This window comes from Pleurodeles waltl, chromosome 4_2 (assembly GCF_031143425.1).
Source record: "Pleurodeles waltl isolate 20211129_DDA chromosome 4_2, aPleWal1.hap1.20221129, whole genome shotgun sequence".
Classification (NCBI taxonomy): Eukaryota; Metazoa; Chordata; class Amphibia; order Caudata; family Salamandridae; genus Pleurodeles; species Pleurodeles waltl.
This window is the reverse complement of record NC_090443.1, coordinates 812934515-812959007: the sequence shown is the minus strand read 5'-3', so window position 1 is coordinate 812959007 and position 24493 is coordinate 812934515. Positions and strand designations below refer to the sequence as shown.

General features: G+C 47.6%; 1 protein-coding gene across 1 annotated transcript in view; it reads left to right on the top strand.

Moving 5' to 3' along the window:
- PDE4B (phosphodiesterase 4B) overlaps positions 1-24493 on the top strand; it is a 1531620-nt gene that overhangs the window by 707768 nt on the left and 799359 nt on the right. The gene's annotated exons all lie outside the window — the stretch shown is intronic.

Sequence of the window (24493 nt, the reverse complement as noted above, 5' to 3'; positions counted from 1 at the left end):
TGGTTGTCATTCATATTTTGAAACTCCGCAGGGGTTTTTAGAATGAATAGACCTAACCCTCATTACGTCTCACAACAACACTTCGGTATTATTACCACATACAGGGCCTGATTATGACCCTGGCGGACGGCGGAGGCCGTCCGCCAAGGTACCGCCGCTGAATGACATTTCCTCTGGGCCGGCGGGCGCTCTCCAAAAGAGCGCCCGCCGGCCCAGAGGAAATGCCCCTGCAACGAGGACGCCGGCTCAGAATTGAGCCGGCGGAGTTGCAGGGGTGCGACGGGTGCAGTTGCACCCGTCGCGTATTTCAGTGTCTGCTTAGCAGACACTGAAATACTTTGCGGGGCCCTCTTACGGGGGCCCCTGCCGTGCCCATGCCATTGGCATTTTTACACCATGGACAGAGTCAACTTAGGTCCATTATGTAGTTAGGTTGGACGTTACAGATACTGAAAAGTGGTCGGGCACCCTGGCAACACGTCAGCTAAGAAAGGAGTGACTTATATTATGTTAAACATCGAAAAGTCAGAAAGGTTGCCTTTCACTAAGGCGAAAATACCATCTGCAGTTTAGTTAATACACAGGGTTAATAATCTGCCCATTTCAACACTTCAGTTCACCTCATGTTTGAAGCATATTCCTGTAGGCAGATTTGAAAAGCTAGGAGATAGTTACATCCATGAGGTGTGGGAGCTACCCTTTACGTACAAATATTTCAATGGCATGAAGGAAGTCTTTCTTAGTGGACGTGAATGCAAGACTTCTGTAAGCCATTCAATGATTTGTAAACACCTGTCCTTGCATGGAGCATGTAATGCTACAGCTGCAAATTTAGCTTATTATCTGAAGGGTGTTCCTGTCTCTTTGTTTCATCCAACGTTTCAGGTGCTCTCAAATGGGAGTTATTTGATTCTGAATGGAGAAAGCTGTTGTGGAATGTGAACCCAAATTGCCTATGTAGTTTCGGTCTCCCAAATTGTAAAATGTTGCGGAAATGTGCTTTTTCCCCCCACGTGAGAGGTAAAAGTAGCAGAAATGTGGCCTCATATTGCTACTTCAAATGTACATTTTGACCACCTGAGCACACCATAAGTGCTTACATCTGAGACCTATGATCTTCACGTAGCAAAGTCATCTGTAGAGATACAGGGGGTCATTACAACATTGGCAGTAAAAGGCGCTTACCGCCGTGCAGAAGACCGCCAATACACCGCCGCGGCCGTGGAATTCCGCCACAGCTATTATGACCCACATCTCGGAATCCGCCGAAATTCAGACACCCACACAAGTCCGCCACACCAAAGGTCAGTGTTAAACTGGCGAAAACAATTCCTCCACCGTCACGCCAACAGAAACACGCCGATGCTATCTCGACCCACGAATCCATGCGGCGGTCTTTCAACCGCGGTATTCCATTGGCGGTACACACTGCCGCGCTTAAAATACACACACATCTCCAAAACACCGCCACATTGGACAATTCGAAATACACACACCTGATACACATACAAACACCACTCCCACACACCCAATTCAATATAAAACACACACACATCACCCACAAACCCCTACAACCAAACATTTTGAGGAATCCGAGAAACAGAGAGCGGAGCAATTGAGAACCCCACCACACAGAGGCACACAACACCATCACCCATACAACATTCCTCGCACAAAACACCACACACCACTGGGAGGGCTGCTGTGCGACATGGGGCGGACAGGCCAAGGGAACCCACTCTCCACGAGGCCCTATCCTCCATCATGGGAGCATACCACCACTCCCAGGAGACGATGGCGACGGTCCTGGACAAGTTTCAGGAGACCCAGCGCCTGCAGGAGGAGCAGTATTTGGGGTTCAGGGAGGAGCTCAGAACCATCAGCTCCGCCCTGGGCACCATCGTAGGGGTGCTGCAGGACATACAGAAGACCATGAGGGGCACTGTGGCACTCCAAGGGACCCCTGACACTAGCCAGGATGATGAACTGCCCACCACCTCCGCCGGCACTAGTGGACAGGATGCCCCGCCACAGGACCACCACACCACCACCCCACCCCCTGCAGACGGAGAACTACCCCGCAAGCGGTCCCTGAGATCCAGGAACAGGACAGAGCAAGATGGCAAGACCCCGCCAGGAAATGAGACAACCCTGATTGTCCTCCCACTGTCCCACTTTGTTACCCTGTCCATACTTAAACTGCCCCAGCTCCACTTCCTATGCCCATATGCGCAGTGCACCTGTGTGACCAATAGAATGGACTCTGCCATGGACATTCCTCCACCATTCCCAATCACCATTTTACAACCCCCTCCATTTTTGAGCACTTAAATTAATACCCTTGAAGCACAAAATAATCTGGAGTCAGTCTGTGATTTGGTAAATTTGTATTATCAATGACAGTGTCAAAATGCGTTTTCAATTGTAATGCCAACATACCCATGCCACACATCACAAGTCCATGAAGGATGCAAGCAGATGACACACGTTGGTAACTACACCTGTGAAACCGTAATGGAAAGGTACAACTCAGTTACCAAATACTGCTACTAAATGACAGACAGGATAGAGGTAGAAGTGTGAAAGTGAATGTAATAGTAAAATAAAATGTTCTCTGTGTCACTGGAAATATTGCTGTATGACTGACTCCCTATTGTCTATGTCTTCTTCCTCAGCTTCCTCCTCATCACTGTCCACAAGCTCCACAGGCTCCACAGCTGCCACAACACCGCCATCTGGACCATCCTCCTGCAGAAAAGGCACCTGGCGTCGCAAAGCAAGATTGTGAAGCATCGAGCAGGCGATGATGATCTGGCACATCTTCTTCGGTGAGTAGAATAGGGAACCACCTGTCATATGGAGGCACCTGAACCTGGCCTTCAGGAGGCCGAAGGTGCGTTCGATCACCCTCCTAGTCCGCCCATGGGCCTCATTGTAGCGTTCCTCTGCCCTGGTCCTGGGATTCCTCACTGGGGTCAATAGCCTGGACAGGTTAGGGTAACCAGAGTCCCCTAATAGCCACACACTGTGCCTCTGGAGTTGACCCATCACATATGGGATACTGCTATTCCGCAGGATGTAGGTGTCATGCACAGAGCCAGGGAACATTGCATTTACCTGGGAGATGTACTGGTCTGCCAAACATACCATCTGTACATTCATAGAACTCTTCGGTTCCTGTACACCTGTTCACTCCTGCGGGGGGACCAGAGCTACATGGGTGCCATCAATAGCACCTATGATGTTGGGGATATGTCCAAGGGCATAGAAGTCACCTTTAACTGTAGCCAAATCCTCCACCTGAGGGAAAACGATGTATCTCCTTACGTGTTTCAGCAGGGCAGACAACACTCTGGACAACACGTTGGAAAACATAGGCTGGGACATCCCTGATGCCATGGCCACTGTTGTCTGAAAAGACCCACTTGCAAGGAAATGGAGCACTGACAGCACCTGCACGTCAGGGGGGATTCCAGTGGGATGGCGAATTGGTGACATCAGGTCTGGCTCCAACTGGGTACATAGTTCCTGGATAGTGGCACGGTCAAACCTGTAGGTGATGATTAAATGTCGCTCCTCCATTGTCAACAGGTCCACCAGCGGTCGGTACACCGGATGATTCCGCCATCTTCTCAAATGTCCAGCTGACGGTGCCTAGGAAGGACAACAGCGACCACAGAGTCAACAAATTCCCAGGTATGTACCCACAGATACACAGAACACGACACCAAACACAAAACTCTTCCTGTATGTGTGTTGAGTGTAGGCCTAGGTATGTGTGACACAGTAGTAAATGAAGCCATGTGGGCCCCTGAAATGGCGGCTGCCTGACCTCTAAACTGGGACAATGGGATGTGAGGTATCTGCGCTGGCGTTGTACACCGTCGCGGTAGGCGGTCGTAGACCGGGTCCCAGGAGCCAATGATGAAGTGCGCCGGCGGTGATGATACGCACCGCCACGGACGTCCCCGCCGCAGACGTGACCGACATTTTCTATCTGTTCAATCACTCGATTCCTGATCTTCGACAGGAGAGGACCTACACTGCAAGTGCTGCTGTGACCTCGGTCTGGAAGAGACAATGGCTGCTGCGTCTGGGGAAAGGGCCCCTGCCTTCACTGCTCAGGAGTTGGAGAAGCTCGTGGACGGGGTCCTCCCCAGTACACGCTAATCTACGGTCCTCCAGACCAACAGGTAAGTACACAGGGAGCACGTTGTATGGGCTATGCCTGGGTGGAGAGGGCTGGATGCTAGTTGGAAGGGGGCAGAGTTCAGGGAACATGAAGGACTGTGAATGCATGTGCCACATGGCAAGGGTAGGGATGGGGGCCACTCACATCGACGGTGCAGTTGGTAATGACTTCTCTTCTTCCCCTGTGCATGTCATGTAGGTCAGCGCCCACCAGAAGAAGGACATTTGGCGTGCCATCACCAAGGACGTCCGGACCCTGGGGGTCCACCAGAGACGGGGCACCCACTGCTGGAAAAGATGGGAGGACATTCGCCGCTGGAGCAAGAAGACGGCGGAGGCTCAGCTGGGGATGGCCTCCCAACGTGGGAGGGGTGCCCGTCGCACCATGACCCCCCTGGTGTTCCGGATCCTGGCGGTGGCCTACCCGGAGTTGGATGGGTGCTTGAGGGCATCACAGCAGACACAAGGGGGTGAGTACACTCTCATTCTGGGGACTTTGCGCGCAGTGGAGGGGTCTGGGTGGGGGAGGAGGGAGGTGGGTTTCCCTAGGCCAGGGCGAGCTACGTAGGCTAGGCCTCTCCGTAATGTAGGCCATGTGGCACTCCACCCCACCTCAGTAGAGTGCCAAGTACAGGTATACATGCCCTTGTGGCATTTATGTGTGCAGATGTCCACCATAGCCATGTTGGCCAGATCCCTAGGAATTGCATCTGTAGAGGCCAAGGTCACAGCGTAGTGCAGGGGGTTGCTGTGTCTATATTGTCTGCCAACGGTAGCGGTAAGCCATGCACTCAACCTGTCTTTCTTCTGTCGTTCCCTCCCCCCCCCTTTTTGTGCTCTCCCTGTTCTTTTGTGCATCAGCATCATCAGGCGGAGGTACAGTGGCACCGGAGCACGAGGGAGCTGCATCCCACATGGCCATGGAGGGCCACACCACAGACTCTGAATCCACCAGTGGGACGGAGGGCGAGGGGAGCTTCACGTCGGTCACCGGATCACCAAACAGCGACAAGGACTTGTCCGCCGATGGGAGCTCCCTTGTTGTGGCAGCACCATCTGTGCCCCCCACTTCTACAGGTACAGCCGCCACCTCCCCTACCAGCACCGCCCTCCCAGCAGCCCCTCACCGTTCGCCCCGTGCCCGCTCACCCAGGAGGGTGGGCATCACCTTCGCCCCAGGCACCTCAGTCCCTGCCCCTGTTACCCCTGCTGCCCTCAGTGAGGAGGCCATTGACCTCCTCAGGTCACTCACTGTTGGGCAGTCTACCATTGTTAATGCCATCCAGGGTGTAGAAAGGGAGTTGCAACACGGTAATGCATTCCTGGAGGGCATTCATTCTGGTCAGGCTGCCCTTCATCGAACCCTGCAATCTCTGGCCTCAGCACTGATGGCAGCCATTGTCCCTGTGTCTAGCCTCCCCCCTCCAACTTCCTCCACCCAGACCCAATCCCCTGTACCCCAGCCTATCCCAAGCACACCATCAGACAAGCATGCATACACCTCAACACACAAAAGTAGCTCAGGCAAACATAAGCACCACACAACCCACAAGCACTCACACAAGCATCACCCACATTCAGACACAGCAACATCCACTGCCTCCACTGTGTCCCCCTCCTCGTCGTCTCCCTCCTCCCTCCCAGTGTCAACTACACTCTCACCTGCATGCACTACATCTACAGGCACTAGGACTCGCACCAGAACACCCAGAACCACACCCCGCTCACCTGCACTCACAACCCCCACTACCATTTACACGTCCCCTGTGTCCACTCCCAGTGTGTCTGTGATGCCCCCTCCCAAAGTACACAAACGCGGGCACCCACACACCCAACATCCATCCACCTCACGACAGCCTCCAGTACCTGCACCTGCACCCAAATCACCTAAAGGTACACCTCCTACAAGCACCTCCTCTTCCTCCACTCCCAGACCCCCTCCAGCTACCCATCCCAGTCTTCGTCAGCAACTCTTCCTCAGCAACGTTGACCTCTTTGCCCCCACCCCCACTCCTCCAATTGATAGGTCCCGTAGTAGCAACTCAGCCAAAAAAAGTCCAGTACCAGTGGTGCGTGTTAAAGGTGTGTGGAGTGCACCGGCCACCAGGGCAGCCAGTGTGACACGGAGCCAAAGCACCGCCAGTCCACCCCTGTAAAGCACCTCAAGTTGGAAAGTGGCCGACGGGACAGGGTGAAGACTCCTGGCAGCAAAACTGCTCACAAGGGTCCCAGGGGGAGTGCAGAGTCAGCTGTGACTCCTCCAAAGGTGGTGAAGGGCCAGAAGAAGTCTGCACAGTCTGGGAAGAGCAGCACGGCGGAGAAGGGCGCGATCCTCCCTGGCAGCTGGGACGCCACCGCCAGCACTGTCGTCACTGGTCCGGAGACCACCGCCAGTCAGTGCCCAGGAGGGCAGCACAATCATCACTGGTCTGGAGACCACCGCCAGAGTCAGTGCCCAGGAGGGCAGCACAATCGTCACTGGTCAGGAGACCACCGCCAGAGTCAGTGCACAGGAGGGCAGCACAATCGTCACTGGTCCTCAGACCACCGCCAGAGTCAGTGCCCAGGAGTGCCCCGGCAGCCACAGCCCCACTGGGCAATGAGGGACCGTCATACCACACACCAATGCACAGGTCAGAGACCGCCATGGCAAGCACCACTCAACAGGTCAGAAACCGCCATGGCAAAGCACCGCTGAACAGGGCAAAGCACCACTGAACAGGTCAGAGACCGCCATGGCAAAGCACTGCTGAACAGGGAAAACACTGCCATGGTGAAGACCGCTGAATAGGGCAAAACACCGCTGAACAGGGCAAAGCACCGCTGAACAGGTCAGAGACCGCCATGGCAAAGCACAGCTGAACAGGGCAAAACACCGCTGAACAGGGCAAAGATCGACATGCCAAAGCACCGCTGGACAGGGAAAAAACCGCCACATCAAGCATCGTTATCCCATGTGCAGCTGGGACAGTGACGGAACAGGAACCGTCACGGGGAGCCTGATGCAGTCTGGGCACCAGTCCCCCTCCAGAACCAGTGGAGACTGTTATCCACTTGAGAGACTGTGGCTTTGCACTCCCCAGTATGTAACAGTGGCAATCCACCCACTGTAGAGACTTGAGAGACTGTGGCTTTGCACTCCTCAGGATGGTACAGTGGGCAACCCACCCACTGTAGAGACTTGAGAGACTGTGGCTTTGCACTCCCCAGGATTGAACAGTGGGCAACCCACCCACTGTAGAGACTTGAGAGACTGTGGCTTTGCACTCCCTAGGATGGTACAGTGGGCAACCCACCCATTGTTATCCACTTGAGAGACTGTGGCTTTGCACTCCCCAGGATGGTACAGTGGGTAACCCACCCACTGTAGAGACTTGAGAGACTGTGGCTTTGCACTCCCCAGGATTGAACAGTGGGCAACCCACCCACTGTAGAGACTTGAGAGACTGTAGCTTTGAACTCTCCAGGAAACATCAATGGGCATGGAGCCCCGTTGTGGACCTGGCGTGATGCTGTAATCCGGCTGAGGTGCCCCCCCCTTCCCTTCCCCAAGAGGTGCCTGTTGTATTTCTATCTGATGCCCCTGCAGTGCTCTCTCCGTTTGTGGACAGGTATCTAGTGTGGGCCTCGCCCATTCATTTTGGGCCCAGTGGTGCACGGACATTGATATGTGCATACCTGCACTACTTCTCGTAATGTATAAAATCTGGAATGTGTATATATATATATATGTATATATTTGGTAACTGTATTTTGATACATTACAAAGTTTGAACTGATTTCCTTTTGTCTTTGCATTCTTCCGGGGGGGGTTGTGGGTTGTTACTGTGCTGTTTGGACATGCACTGGTGTGTGTGTTGTAGTGGGTGAGGGTCGGGTTGGGGTGGGGGTGTTGCATGTGTGTTCCCTCTGACTTTTGCCTCCCCACTCTCCTATGTCGTAGGTGCAGTACTCACCGTTGTCTTCGGCGCCTACGTAGATGGTGATCGTAGAGGAGCAGAAAGACAAGCACAGGAAGTATTTGTAGTTCGGGCTTCATGGTGGCCTCCTTCCTCGTGGAGTGTGTTAAGATGAGCATGTTCCCATTGCAAAAGCTGTTTCCGCCGTGTTTTTATCCACGGTGAATCCCGCCCGGAAAAGGTGGCGGATTGGCAGGTTGTGATACTGTGGGCGGTACATTGTCTTCCGCCTGTCTGTTGGCGGTGACCGCCGCGCTGCTTGTCTGTCCGCTGTGGCGGGCGGAATGTTAAAGTGGCTGTCTATGTTGGTGGTTTCCGCCACGGTCATAATTCCCTTTTTTTGTCCGCCGGCCTGTTTGCGGTATTACCGCACATTTAACACCGTCCGCCAGGGTTGTAATGACCACCACAGTCCCTATTAAACACCAACTTTCCAAAACATTATGGTGAACTAATATGTTGCATTTTCAAAGTGTTCAACACCGCTGGGATTGTGCACTTTTTAAGGCTGTCGGTTCTGGTTTTGTCAGCACCTTCCATTCTGTATTTGGCATAATACATTCAGCCTTACATTCAATATTTTCAAGTGTCCTAGGAGGATTCCCTATAAGTTTGCCATTACTTGGTGGTATCGTTCTGTTGCTATTTTTTCTTCACAATAGCTGCCACATCTCAACAAGGAGGACTGATGGCACTTCCACCAGCCCAACTCTGTCGTGAACGCAGGATACCGTATTTCAGAGCACCACTCCTGGGAGAACTGAAGTCCAACTGGTCTTTGTCATTCAGACCGGTTCTGAACTGCGTGCAGCATATCTTTCAGTGTTTGTGGTGCCCATTCGAACATGCATCTCCAGTGTGTCTTGCTATGCAGCGCATACCTTCTTTGGGCATGGGTCTGTTGATGTTCTCAATGAGGGTTCATTACCAGGCTTGCATATTGAGATTCCGTTTGCTACGAGAAGCTTCCTTTGAGCCTCACTTTGTTGAACAAGTGGCTTCTGGTGCTACATCACCTGGCACTGCACAGGATGCTGCTGTCTTGGCCGGAACTAAGGCTGAGGCAATGGAACATGAGTGCTTCCTCGCTTTCCTTGTCAATGACCTGATTCGTTTCTCACCTGACGAAGTGGAATCTTTCCTGAATTAAATTATTGTTGATGACACTGGCAATTTTGTAAAGGATCAGGATTATTGTTGATGGTCTGACATTTGGCCTTAACCCCTTAGCTGCTGGGCCTTTTCCCCCCCAGTGATGAGCCCTTTTTTGGCTATTTGGGGTAGTTCGCGCTTAGGGCTTCATAACTTTTTGTCCACATAAGCTAACCACGCCAAATTTGCGTCCTTTTTTTCCAACATCCTAGGGATTCTAATGGTACCCAGAGTTTGTGGTTTACCCTGGAGGAGACCAAGAAAATAGCCAAAATACAGTGAAAATTTAGTTTTTTCCAAAAAAATGGGAAAAAAGGGCCGCCGAAGAAGGCTTGTGGTTTTTTCCCTGAAAATGCCATCAACAAAAGGTTTCTGGTGCTGAAATCACTATCTCCCCACCTTTCAGGAACGGGCAGACTTGAATCAGAAAACCACATTTTCCAACACAAATTTGGCATTTTACTGGGACATACCCCATTTTTACTATTTTTGGTGCTTTCAACCTCCTTCCAGTTAGTGACAGGAATGGGTGTGAAACCAATGCTGGATCCCGGAAAGCTAAACATTTCTGAATACTAGAAAAAATTCTGAATTCAGCAAGGGGTCATTTGTGTAGATCCTACAAGGTTTTCCTACAGAAAATAACAGCTGAAATAAAAAAATATTGAAATTGAGCTGAAAACAACAGCCATTTTTCTTTATGTTTTACTCTGTAACTTTTTCCTGCGATGTCAGATTTCTGAAAGCAATATACCGTTTTGTCTGCTGGACTCTTCTGGTTGCGGGGATATAAAGGGCTTATAGGTTCATTAAGAACCCTAGGTACCCAGAGCCAATAAATGAGGTGCACCCTGCAGTTGGTTTTCATTCTATACTGGGTATACAGCAATTCATTTGCTGAAATATGAGGAGTGAAAAAGAGGTATCAAGAAAACCTTTGCATTTCCAAAATGGGATCAAGATAAGGTTTTGAGGAGCAGTGGTTATTTGCACATCTTTGAATTCCGAGGTGCCCATACTAGCATGTGAATTGCAGGGCATTTCTCAAATAGACGTCTTTTTTACACACTCTCTTATATTTGGAAGGAAAAAATGTAGAGAAAGATAAGGGGCAATAACACTTGTTTTGCTATTCTATGTTCCCCCAAGTCTCCCGAAAAAAATGATACCTCACTTGTGTGGGTAGGCCTAGCGCCCGCGACAGGAAATGCCCCAAAACACAACGTGGACACATCCCATTTTTTCACAAAATACAGAGCTGTTTTTTTGCAAAGTGCCTACCTGTGGATTATGGCCTCTAGCTCAGCCGGCACATAGGGAAACCTACCAAACCTGTACATTTTTTAAAACTAGTGACCTAGGGGAATCCAAGATGGGGTGACTCGCGGGGCTCTGACCAGGTTCTGTTACCCAGAATCCTTTGCAAACCTCAAAAAGTGGCTAAAAAAACAAGTTTTCCTCACATTTCGGTGACAGAAAGTTCTGGAATCTGAGAGGAGCCTCAAATTTCCTTCCACCCAGCGTCCCCCCAAGTCTCCCGATAAAAATGATACCTCACTTGTGTGGGTAGGCCTAGCGCCCGCGACAGGAAATGCCCCAAAACACAACGTGGACACATCACAGAAAACAGAGCTGTTTTTTGCAAAGTGCCTACCTGTAGATTTTGGCCTCTAGCTCAGCCGGCACCTAGGGAAACCTACCAAACCTGTACATTTTTGAAAACTAGAGACCTAGGGGAATCCAAGATGGGGTGACTCGCGGGGCTCTGACCAGGTTCTGTTACCCAGAATCCTTTGCAAACCTCAAAAAGTGGCTAAAAAAACAAGTTTTCCTCACATTTCGGTGACAGAAAGTTCTGGAATCTGAGAGGAGCCTCAAATTTCCTTCCACCCAGCGTCCCCCCAAGTCTCCCGATAAAAATGATACCTCACTTGTGTGGGTAGGCCTAGCGCCCGCGACAGGAAATGCCCCAAAACACAACGTGGACACATCACAGAAAACAGAGCTGTTTTTTGCAAAGTGCCTACCTGTAGATTTTGGCCTCTAGCTCAGCCGGCACCTAGGGAAACCTACCAAACCTGTACATTTTTGAAAACTAGAGACCTAGGGGAATCCAAGATGGGGTGACTCGCGGGGCTCTGACCAGGTTCTGTTACCCAGAATCCTTTGCAAACCTCAAAAAGTGGCTAAAAAAACAAGTTTTCCTCACATTTCGGTGACAGAAAGTTCTGGAATCGGAGAGGAGCCTCAAATTTCCTTCCACCCAGCGTCCCCCCAAGTCTCCCGATAAAAATGATACCTCACTTGTGTGGGTTGGCCTAGCGCCCGCGACAGGAAATGTCCCAAAACACAACGTGGACACATCACAGAAAACAGAGCTGTTTTTTGCAAAGTGCCTACCTGTAGATTATGGCCTCTAGCTCAGCCGGCACCTAGGGAAACCTACCAAACCTGTACATTTTTGAAAACTAGAGACCTAGGGGAATCCAAGATGGGGTGACTCGCGGGGCTCTGACCAGGTTCTGTTACCCAGAATCCTTTGCAAACCTCAAAAAGTGGCTAAAAAAACAAGTTTTCCTCACATTTCGGTGACAGAAAGTTCTGGAATCGGAGAGGAGCCTCAAATTTCCTTCCACCCAGCGTCCCCCCAAGTCTCCCGATAAAAATGATACCTCACTTGTGTGGGTAGGCCTAGCGCCCGCGACAGGAAATGCCCCAAAACACAACGTGGACACATCACAGAAAACAGAGCTGTTTTTTGCAAAGTGCCTACCTGTAGATTTTGGCCTCTAGCTCAGCCGGCACCTAGGGAAACCTACCAAACCTGTACATTTTTGAAAACTAGAGACTTAGGGGAATCCAAGATGGGGTGACTCGCGGGGCTCTGACCAGGTTCTGTTACCCAGAATCCTTTGCAAACCTCAAAAAGTGGCTAAAAAAACAAGTTTTCCTCACATTTCGGTGACAGAAAGTTCTGGAATCGGAGAGGAGCCTCAAATTTCCTTCCACGCAGCGTCCCCCCAAGTCTCCCAATAAAAATGATACCTCACTTGTGTGGGTAGGCCTAGCGCACGCGACAGGAAATGCCCCAAAACACAACGTGGACACATCACCGAAAACAGAGCTGTTTTTTGCAAAGTGCCTACCTGTAGATTTTGGCCTCTAGCTCAGCCGGCACCTAGGGAAACCTACCAAACCTGTACATTTCTGAAAACTAGAGACCTAGGGGAATCCAAGATGGGGTGACTCGCGGGGCTCGGACCAGGTTCTGTTACCCAGAATCCTTTGCAAACCTCAAAAAGTGGCTAAAAAAACAAGTTTTCCTCACATTTCGGTGACAGAAAGTTCTGGAATCGGAGAGGAGCCTCAAATTTCCTTCCACCCAGCGTCCCCCCAAGTCTCCCGATAAAAATGATACCTCACTTGTGTGGGTAGGCCTAGCGCCCGCGACAGGAAATGCCCCAAAACACAACGTGGACACATCACAGAAAACAGAGCTGTTTTTTGCAAAGTGCCTACCTGTAGATTTTGGCCTCTAGCTCAGCCGGCACCTAGGGAAACCTACCAAACCTGTGCATTTCTGAAAACTAGAGACCTAGGGGAATCCAAGGAGGGGTGACTTGCGGGGCTCGGACCAGGTTCTGTTACCCAGAATCCTTTGCAAACCTCAAAAAGTGGCTAAAAAACAAGTTTTCCTCACATTTCGGTGACAGAAAGTTCTGGAATCTGAGAGGAGCCACAAATTTCCTTCCACCCAGCGTTCCCCCAAGCCTCCCGATAAAAATGATACCTCACTTGTGTGGTTAGGCCTGGTGCCTGCGACAGGAATAGATCACACAACGGTCAATGTTGGTCCTTACGTGAGGCAGCTGTTGACCCTGGGGTGATCCATTCCTGACACAGACACTAGGTGTAGGCACTCAAGTGGGGTAGTGTTTTTATCAGGACAGGTGAGGAGTCACTGGGTGGTAGGAATATTGTGGATCCCAGCATATTCCTGTAGTTTGTGTGACAGAAATGCGAGAAACATTTAGTTTTTTTTCAACATTTCAGCTTTGCAGGGTATTCTGGGTAAGAAAACTTTGGGGAAGCCACACAAGTCACACCTCTGTGGACTCCCCCGAATGTCTAGTTTCCAGAAATGTTTGGGTTTAGTGTGTTTCTCTATATGGCCGCCGAATCCAGGACCAAAAACACAGGTGCCTGCCTTACAAAACCACTTTGTTTTGCCATGGATAATTTTGATGTCTCCACAATATGATTTGGGTGGTGGGATTTGGGGCTGAACTAAATTGGGGAGCTCCCAAGAGAGCACTCTCTCTCTGCTTGCCGCCACATTCACCTGCTCTCTGGGTTGACCTAACCCACTATTACCCAGTTGCACAAACAGCTTGCGAAGGGACAGCAGGACTGTCCTCATCACCTCCCTCATAATGTACTGGAAGAGGAGTTATCGAATGGGACTCCTCTGACTGAAAAATCACTCCCAGAGTCTGCGCCATTGTCCTATCCCTCAGATGCTGTCTCAGTATCTGATGTCTCAGTCTCTGATCCTATGTCAGAGCGGTCCTCTATAACCCGAGTGTAGGCAGCAGTCATCCATCAAGATGCCATCTCTGCTATTGGCTAAACTGTTGCTCTAAAACACTAGCCTACGTAGACAGTCACAAAATCGATGGTGTGTGAGATACGTGCAACAGTAGAGGCCACCTTACCTGCGCTTCTTCCCTCAATCAGCACGTACTTTCAAGACACTCAAAAAACACCTTGTCACATACCATTCGTCACAGTCTTTAGCACCTCCTGCGCCCAGTCCAACAATCATTATTGGTGCTCCGACTCCCTCCTCCTCGGATTCCCTCATTACCACCCAGCAAAAGTGCCCTTCATCTCTCCATAGACTTTGCTAATGTACTCAGCTATTTACATAAAATACAGATTTGCTCTTTGCAGTAGGCATATAAACCTTCTGCGCTTCTTTATGGCACTAAAACTGCCACTAGACAAGTCGGACCCTTTTCCCCCCAGGGAAACCACACACATATTGACAAAAGTGATATATATATGACAGCCAATCACCTGAAACTCAACTCAAGCAAAACCGAAATAATCCTCTTTGGCCCACACAAAAACACCTGGGACCCCTCATGGTGGCCCACCACGCTAGGCCCTGCACCCACCCCCGCCAACCACGCACGCAACCTCAGCATCATCCTAGACTCCTCCCTCTCGATGACCCAACAAATCAACGCTCTCACCTCCTCATGCTTCAACACACTCCGTATACTGAAAAACATTCAAATGGATCCCCACAGAGACCAGAAAAACTGTCACTCACGCACACAGCAGCAGGCTTGATTACGGAAACGCCCTCTACGCCGGCACCACTCTAAAACTCAAGCGCAAACTACACGCATCTAGAACTCAGCAGCACGACTCATCCTCGACCTCCGCCGACACGAACACATCTCTCCACACCTCAAATCCCTCCACTGGCTCCCCATTGACAAAAGGATCACCTTCAAGATCCTCATCCTCGCACACAAATCACTCCACAACACAGGCCCTGCCTACCTCAACGAGAGTCACCTTCCACACCCCCACACAAAACGTCCGCTCAGCTGACCTCTCTCTCGCCTCTGTCCCCCGCATCAAACACACCACCACCGGAGGCAGATCCTTCTCCTTCCTTGCACCCAAAACCTGGAACGCCCTCACAACCCACCTTCGCAAGACCCAAAACCTACTTCTTTTCAGGAAGGGCCTCAAAACCTGGCTTTTCGAACAGTGAACCTCCCAGCCCCTTTCCCTCCCCCCGCCCCCCCCCAAGCGCCTTGAGACCCTCACAGGTGAGTAGCACACTTTATAAATCTCTTTGGTATATATAGATCTACCTCTATATATATATATATATCTATGTACATAGATATATCTATAGATATATCCATGTACATAGATATATCTATCTACATAGATATATAAATATAGATCTATATATAGATCTATTTTTTTTAGTTGTTGTATAGTTTCCTTGGGGGCCAAAATGGCCCCCAGGGAAACCCTACAACATCTAAAAAAAAAAATGCCCCCACAGGGGGTCACCCTGCCGACGGGCGACCCCCTGTCATTTTTTTCATTATTTAAAAAAAAAAAAAAAAACAATCCCCTGGGGGAGGGGGGCGCGATCGCGCCCCCCCCCCCCCCCCAGGGGGCACCTACCTTTTTTTATTTTTATTAATTATGCCCCCGGGGGGGGGGGCGGCCCGTTTTCCGAGGGGGCCGCCCCCCCAAAGTGAAATCCCTGGCGTCTAGTGGTGTTTCCTGGCCCCCGATCGGGGGCCAGAAACAGTTTGAGAAGGCCTCGTAAGAAAGGGGGAGAGTCTCCCCTTTCTTACGAGGCCTTTTCAAAGTGTTTCCTGGCCCCCCGATCGCAGCTGTGCTGCGATCGGGGGGCCAGGAAACCTGAAAGTGTTTCCTGGCCCCCGATCGCAGCACAGCTGCGACCGGGGGGCCAGGAAACACTTTCAGGAAGGCCTCGTAAGAAAGGGGAGACACTCCCCTTTCTTACGAGGCCTTCCCGAACATGAGAAAGGCCGTTTTCCCCATCAAAGCAGGAAGTGGCTGCAAGGCTGCTTCCTGCTTTGATGGGGAAAACACCTTTGCAACGTCAGCGCGCCGCGAGGCGCGCTGACGTCACAAAGGGGCGGGTGGGGGGGCGGGGGGAGACACGGAAGCTTCCGTGTCTCCCGGGGGGGGTTTAAAAAAAATAATAAATCCTCGGGTGCGACGCACCCGAGGATTTATTGATACCCTTCCTGGTGTCGGCCACTGGTCGTGACCCGCACCAGGGAGGGTGTGTGGGCGTCGGCCAGTGGCCGACGCCCGCACCTATCAGGTTAATTTCTAAAATTGTTAATTGGCCTTTTAAATTCAGCTTGATTTCAATCTGTCCTGCTTGTCAACATGGACATTTTTATTTCCTTTTATTTACACTTTTTAGCTTGTTTTTAAAAAGACTTGTGTGCATAGTGATTTTAAGCTGTAGGTTATATTTTTATAGACCTTGGTACTCTTGAACTCACAATGGGAGGGTGTTGTGAGGTTATCTTAGCATTTATATAGGCACATTTATTATAGCTTGGGTCTGAGGCCTGCGCCATCTCACCTAGTCACTTGTCATCTTATTCCTATTATTATTTTAACAAGGCTTCAGTTCTGGTGGCTATGTTTTTTAATTTGTATCTTCTACCCTTCTCTGAAGAATTTTGTTATTCATTTCACTGCATGACATCTCATCCTGTGCTTACTCCAAGGCTGCACACAATAGTTTACTGGGTATTGCTTGTCCAGAGAATGCAATGTCTACCTTACACAAAAAAGACACATTATCACGTCAGGGCAGTTCTCAGAACAACAACATATTTTATTACAAAACAGCATACTGCCCAAAATAAATCAGAGGAGACATTCCAGCCAGCCTGTCATCTCCATGCTGCACACCATCGCAGTTTCTACTGAAACCTCATGTTTCCTCTTCGGTTACGTGGAAGGACTCTCAGCAGACTAACAGACCTCTTCTTTACCTCTAACACAGGCATGAGGATTGGGCTTCCTTCTCGGCACTAGATGGGAGGATTAGGGCTATCACTGGTATTTGCTCTCATATAGAAACTTAGTAGTATAGGTAGGGATATTAGGTACACTGTTGTGACAATAGGGTGGGATTCTTCCTATGTTTCACTTTCCTGGTCACCACTCTAATAGCGTTGTGTTTCATTATCCTCATAATCACAATTCATGCTTTTTTACATAGAATGCAGTTGCTTCAATAAAACCTATTGAACCAACTCCTGCTTCTGTTTGTCTTTGCATGTATGAGACTTGTATAACTAAGAGAAAGGGGTAAGTTCTGTTCTACCATGACTTCCCTGATGAGTATGAGTGTCATGCAATAGGTTACCACAAATCACTTTTATCTCTGGTACTGGTGAGGTGCTGCTAGCTGGCCAGAAGGGTTAGACTGACAACTGTCACACGGCGTGGGATCAGACTCAGTTCCCCATACTCTGTGGTGCTGCCACCCAAAATACAGTCCTATGTCACCTTCCTTTGCAGTTCAGAATCAAATTTAGAACTCTGATCATTATGCATAAAACTTATTTGGGCAACCACCCAACCAGTATTCAGGGCCTAGCTTTCCATTACATCTCAACCAGATACATAAGGCAACCCTCCACTCATCTAATCAAAAAACCATCCTTCAAAAGACTCCAAAATTGATGCATAACCTTGGGGTAAAAGGCCTGAAACTCTAGAACTCTGTTAGCCCACAGACTTTCTCTACATCAAATGACTTTCCGATCTAGTTTAAAACAAAGCTATTCTGCAACGTGTCTGACTAGCCTTGTATCCTGCCAAGGGTAGAAACTGAAAAATGTTGGTTCCTGGACTAGTTCCCAAAATAATCTGGACTAACATGCCATTATTTACTATCATTCCATTTTGCCTGGAATCTTTTGTGTTTCTTTTTGTACTGTTTAGTGACCAAAGTGTCTTCTGATGCTACACAAAACTCCTAAATAAATTAAGTAAATGGATATCCGTATGTATGTGGTGGTAATTGTACAATAAGAACTTAGTCAAACAGTTAAGATAAGTAATTGAAGAGAGCCTTGATGTTCAAATCAATATTGTTGACAATAAGGCAGGTGACATAAGGTATTTATTGAAAAAAAAATTGAAATTGCAGGAGGGATAGAGGGGATCAAGTTCCAGATTCTGGGTGTGTAGAATGAGAAGGGCAACTTGTGGTTTCCAGGCTCTGGGTGTGCTACCAACTCGGGTAGGTAAGCAGGGATGCTGGTTTGATGCCCTTTTAGGTAATGCAATAGGTTTTGAAAGTAAGGAGGGGAAGTCAGTGCAGTTCTTTCATGGTTGGGGTATATATTTCCACTCCTTCAAACCATTGAGGAGGCATGCTTCAATGTGTAAGGTCATTTTCAGGGGTTGCCATTAGCCTCGTGAGAGAGGCCTAATGCGATTCTGTTGTTCTGAAGTAAGATTGGGAAGATGAAAGGTTTTCTTGCAAGAAAGAGAGCTGGTGCCATTTTGCCTTGTTTTGTGTTTTTTGAAGCAGAGGTTGGGGCTAGGGTTGAATGCCAACGATTTTGCACTCGCTGTCAACCGGGGGTTGAATCCACCTAGATTTATGGTGTATTTGTGGTGTAATGATCTAGCGACTTGAGTAACAAGCAGGAATACTTCTCTTTCCCCACACTGCATTCAAACAGGGGTGTTGTGTGGACAGTCCTAGGCCAGTGTAATGAGTTCTTAGTTAACCCAGTCATCCATTTGTCTCTTTCTAGAGGGTCTTTGGGATTCTCACCTGACAGAAAACAATCAGAAAGCCGCAATGCCCTTTTGCATCACTATCAAATCAGAATTAGCATAGCTCATTAATGCAAAATTGTCCTTTTTCGTACTGCATCAGATGTACCAATCCATTTTAGGGTTAAAATGAACAGCAGATCCCCATCCCTGCATTTGTAAAATGCCATTTTTGCAGCCTCTGTCACATATTGCGCTATAGAAGTACAATTAAAATACAATTACAATTACAATTACAATATTGGAACCAGGGCAGCAATTTTCAAAAATAGTAGCATGACATAAAGGGCCATATATGTAACATAGTTCTTCTTTTTTCTGTCCCTCGCCTTCAGGTTTTTCCTGGTCGGCTAAGGGCTTGGTGGACAGGGTACTCCACTGCATTTGTGATTTCTGAACTATAAATCAGTCCCGATATCCTAAAGCATTTGTAATATGATGGACGCAATATCTATTAGGGTTCTGATGCAGTAGCCATCCGTACAAATCTAAATCAGGACCATAGTTATCTGAAGATCCAGAAAACGTATAAGTCTGTGGTCCACATCAGTTTTAGAAACTTTACATTATCTTGATAAGCATAAACTTAAACTTAGAGCCCTCTATGTTTTTAATTAGCGGCAAATAATTGGTGTACGTAGAAAAAACTAAACCTCACTCGTAAAACTGCTTTTGCGGAAATTAAAAAAATAGTTCACTGAAAAACGCGAACATATTTGTTTTTCTTCAGCGTTTGATCAGTGCATTTTTTCATTTGAGTCAAATCCTTTTCTTTAATTTCTCCACTTGCACATTGCTTTTTAATAAGAAAATGTTGCATGTTTGTCTGTGGGGCCTTTCTAGCAGCAATTTGTTTTCTATTTTTGCATTTATTAAAGCAAAATTGCTCTTTATAGAGTCTCCCACCCCATCTGGCAGGAAGTCTGTGTCTTTGTGGGAACTACGATGTACAAGAGTGGGGTCACATCCTGGTCGGGGTGCAACACATGGTTGAAGGATATACATCATTATTATAAGTAAATATTCAGACTGCCCTTTTCACCAAAAGAAAGAAAACCTTCAGTGAGTTGCACACTTGCAGAAAGATAGCATGTACTAAAAAGGGCAGATGACATATTTTGGAAGTTTATACGTGTGTGCGGTTGTCATGGTAAGGTAAGTATAACTAGTCACAAGACTCGTAAAAACACACAAAATAATGTAATATTCTTTCATCCCCACTGATGAAATGCCCACAAGTGCCCTACTTCTCTGGAGTGGTAAATACTGAGTTGGCTGCAAGTATCTTTTAAGAAGTGAGTGGTCAGTTCAACTTCAGTCACTATAGTGCCACTTCCCTGTTATGCCTGGAATTTCCTTCCAAAACCATGATGCTTGTGTCAGTGTCTGAGACCAGTGGAACAAGCTGGTCTTACCTCTTGAGTGAAAAGGTAGAATGGTGCCTGATACCCAGGGCCACTGGAATTATGCGGCAGGAGAGGGACACATTGTGTGGCATAATGCGGCACATTTTGCAATGGTTTTACGTCATTATTTTGTCATTTGTTTACTTGGGAACTCTCTATGGGCATTGCTTGCATCTCATTAGTACCAGTTTAACACCAAACTTTAGCAATAAGCAGCAAAAAGGTGACCAGTCCCGCTTTGCAAAGGTCCTTCCACTGCACGACATGTGCTGCTGTATTTTCAGCAACTTTTGAACCATTTAACCTGGAAACACATTTTTTTTTGTTAAAGTCTGTAGATTATGCATCAGATGTGTCAAATGTGGCAAGTCTATAATTATGCAAAAATCGCTGCGGCCACACAATCATATAATTCCAGTGGCCCTACTGATACCCTAATCTCTACCATCTGGGTTGGTAGTCCTACAATAGAGGCTCACAATGCATCAGCGGTTGTTGAGTAGAGAGGAATTAGTGTATCTGAGTTCTGGCAATTCTGCTTCTTCTTCTACACTTAGGCCTGCTGAGAATGGACACAGAAAATAAACAACCTTTGGGATTCTGCAGCCTTTGACGTGACCAGACCTACTGCGAGGCTATCCAGCCCTAGGCCCACAAAGGGCCAGTCCATCCTCTTGACGGAGGCCCCATTTTCTATAAGGTTCTCTCTGGTAACCTTCCTTTCTTTCTGCCACCCGTGCTGTAGTTGACAGGCTGTGGTTGTGCAGAGCTGCCCAAAGTGTGGTGCATACATTTTAGTTTCCCACTGGGCACAGAAGTCATCTTAGCCATTGGGTTGCAGGCCTGTTGCCCCATTACCTAGTGACCTTTTACCCACTTAGCATGCTCTGTTATATTCCATTTATTTTATTATTTATTTCAGTTTTCATCATTGCTTACATATTATAAGAAGTGTTTTGATTTTCATTATCACTGCCATTCTGAGAAGGTGTCGTTATCGGACAGGTACACATAGGAATTGTAATCATGTCCCTTTCTCACTTACCTGTGATAGGAACATCATGCACACTTGTTAGGGATTGTTTATGTAATTGCTGACAAGTGTCTGCCACATTATCAGTTGTTTAGGATTATACCTGTGTCAGGGATCCTACATGATCTGTATAAATACACCGCACATGGACAAGGTCATTAGAGGGGTTCCTTCCAGATGCCATCCATGCTGCACATCACCTCGCTGCAGAACTCAGCCTTTATGTCACCAAGGAGTCTGACCTAGAGACCACATTCCAAGGTAACAAGGGTTGGGGGCGCTTGTAATGGACATGGTACTGGAAGATTAGATTTGTCAAACCTAGCTCTAACTAGGGTAGAAAATGAGACTTTCTTGGTTAGGAATTTTATATCTCATGTTTATTGTAAGATGGTAGGGGGTTTCATATTCACAACTCTCAACTTTACAATTCTGCTTTTATGACTGTTCATTTTCCTAATCATTGCAGCACATGTATTTTGTCATAGATTGCAGTCTTTTAAATAAACCTATTGAAAACTTTCCTGCACCTCCTTCATTGTCTATGTGTGTATGAGACTTATTGCTAACAAGAGAAAAGGGTAACTTCCGTTCCACCTTGACTTCCCTGAGAGGTCTAATCTAGGGTCCCTGCATTAAGCTGCCAGAAATCACCTTTACTATTTGAGTTTTGGTGAGGTACTGCTTGTGAGCCGGGAGGGTTGCGCTGACAGTTGCGACTTGTTTTTAGAGTTACTCAGTTGCCTACAAAACAGAAGTGCTTTCAACCCTAAACCACTAGTCTCGCTACAGGCCAAAAGTCCAACTACGACAAAAGTAGCTCACTAGGAGAACCGTTCTTCTTTCTCACCAGATACCATGCTAGAAAGAACTGTGTCTGGAAGTTTACAGCCTTAACTACATGTGTTTTCCTTCAAACCTCACCAAACAGGTTGCAGAGGTCGCATCTATCATCAATGACTCAGCTTCCGATGTAACTACTCCCCCAAGACTTCCTCAGTCGAGAAATATTGCTTAGTCCCCCTGCTTGAATTCCCAAGCTATGACTCACCAAGGGTTTTGCTGAACCTGTTGCAGTGGCCAAGCCATCTGCAGGCACTATCATACACTTCTAAGTATGCAAAATAGCCCTGTCTGTGTATGTAATTCACATACTAGATGTACTATCATGCACTGGATCACTTTCTCTTGCCCTTCCCATTAACTAGATCCCCCTTCATTTCCTCCTTCTAAACACAGTTTGTGGTGTATACATTTTGTACCTTGCATTCAGATATCACTTCCTGTGAAACTCTCTTCTCTACAATGACACATGCCCTGCAAATCATTCCATGGAAACCAGTTGCACATTCCCATGTGCATTCATTCCCTGTTGCTATCAGTGTCACCTGTTTGTAACAGGGTTAAATTGACAGATGTGTAGCTTCACTGGAACAGATGCAGGGACAACCCTCAATCGCCAACTATTCAGGCCTGTAATTGTAAGGCTTAATTAAATGATTAGGAATCTAGTTTTGGTTTTTAAGTCATTTGTAGGATTTTAAGTGGCCACTTAAAGAACCCTTCCCAATCCTGGTGCAGCACTGTAGGCCATACTTTGTGTTCATGTCTCTCTTTGCTTGCACACTATCATTGTATTATATATTACACTGCTCTTGCCCTAGTGTGCTGCTTTTTCCCTACTACCCATACCTGTTCTCCTATCCCCTCCTCCATTGTACCGCAGCCTCACACTCCTTTTTAGGTCTGGCTTTAGAGACAGTTTTAGCAGTTTCCAAGACTCCTGTTTTTAGAAAAAAATATAATATACAATATACTTACATATAGAGGCTTTTGGCAAGCAGTCCTCATCCATTGGTCGGTTAAATCGACATTCATTCTTTGCTTCCACCCACAACAGCAGAGAGCATAGGGCCTACTTCAACCATGGTTAAGTGAAGGCGTTCTGCCTATTTATTTATGTCCCTGCATTGAGAAAGGACAACACAAGAGGTAAAGTAGTCCTTTTCATATCCCTTTTGCTTCCCTTATGTACATTTTCACTTGTGTTACTTTAGTAGCATATTGAAAGATATCCACTATTGATTCTTCCCTGTTTCACTTCTAGCTTCGGGAATGACACTGCAGCTTGACTGGCTCTCAAAAGCTTTGTTTCTTTTTAGCTCAAAACCCTGGTTTGCTAATAACTTTTTGTGGGCATTCTTAAAACTTCCCTGGTTATTCTTTTCACCCATTTCTTAGTATTGTCTTTGTGGTTTGTAAGTCACATTTGCTTGCTCTCTATTTGCTGCCTTTATTTCATTCAAGCTGTCCAGGTTGATCCTGTCCCTTCTGTGGACCAACATCTGTTTACTGTATCCTTCTCCACTACTCCTTTTCTATAAGTAGGCCTTCAAAGCTTGTTTTTATCTTGCCACGTTTGCTTATGTTAGACCTGTCAGCCGTAGGGTTGTCTATCCCCAGACGTTTTGCCTTCACCCCACTATTTTTGCTGATCTCGTTTTTGCTGACCTTAGGACTCTGAGCACCTTGCCATTGCTAACCAGTGTTAAAGTGCATGTGCTCACGCCTTAAAACATGGTACATTGGTTTGTACTCAATTGGCATCTTTAATTTACCTGCATGTCCCTAGTAAAATGGCACCCTCTGTGCCCAGTGTCTGTAAATTAAATGCTACTAGCGGGCCTGCAGCACTGAATGTATCACCCACATAAGTATGACTTTAAACATGTCAGGCCTGCCATTGCAGCCTCTATGTGCAGCTTTAAACTGCCATTTCAGCCCTTTCGCCATGCCCAAGCTTCCCAAGGAACCCCTAAGGTTGCCCTGGGCATCTTAAAGAGTGGGGTGTAATATATTTAAAAAGTAGGTTATGTACTTTTAAGTTTTACATGTCCTGATAGTGAAAAACTCTTAAATTTGTTTTCCCTACAGCAAGGCCTACATTTCTCATAGGATAAAATTAGAGTTACCATATTTCATTTAATAATCTTTAACTTCCAAATGGGAAGAAGTACTGATTCATGTTTGGTGTCTTTGGAATTGTAGTAAAAAATCCTAACTTATGGTGAAGTCAGATTTTAAATTACAATTTCGAAAGGGCCACTTTTACAAAGTTGGCATTTTTTTGCATTAGCAATTTAGTGCCTGCTGCCTGACTCTGGGTGTAATTGATAGTTGGGCTTATTGTATTCTCCTTAGATAGCGATATACAATAGAGAGCTTACGTGTGCCTGGATGGGTCAATTTTGGCAGGATGGGAGACAACCAGAATTACACTTAAATAGGATGTGTCCTGCCTCCACATAAAGCGCAGCATAACCCCTGATGTTAGTCTGGAGCCAAAGCAGGGAAAGCAGGGCACA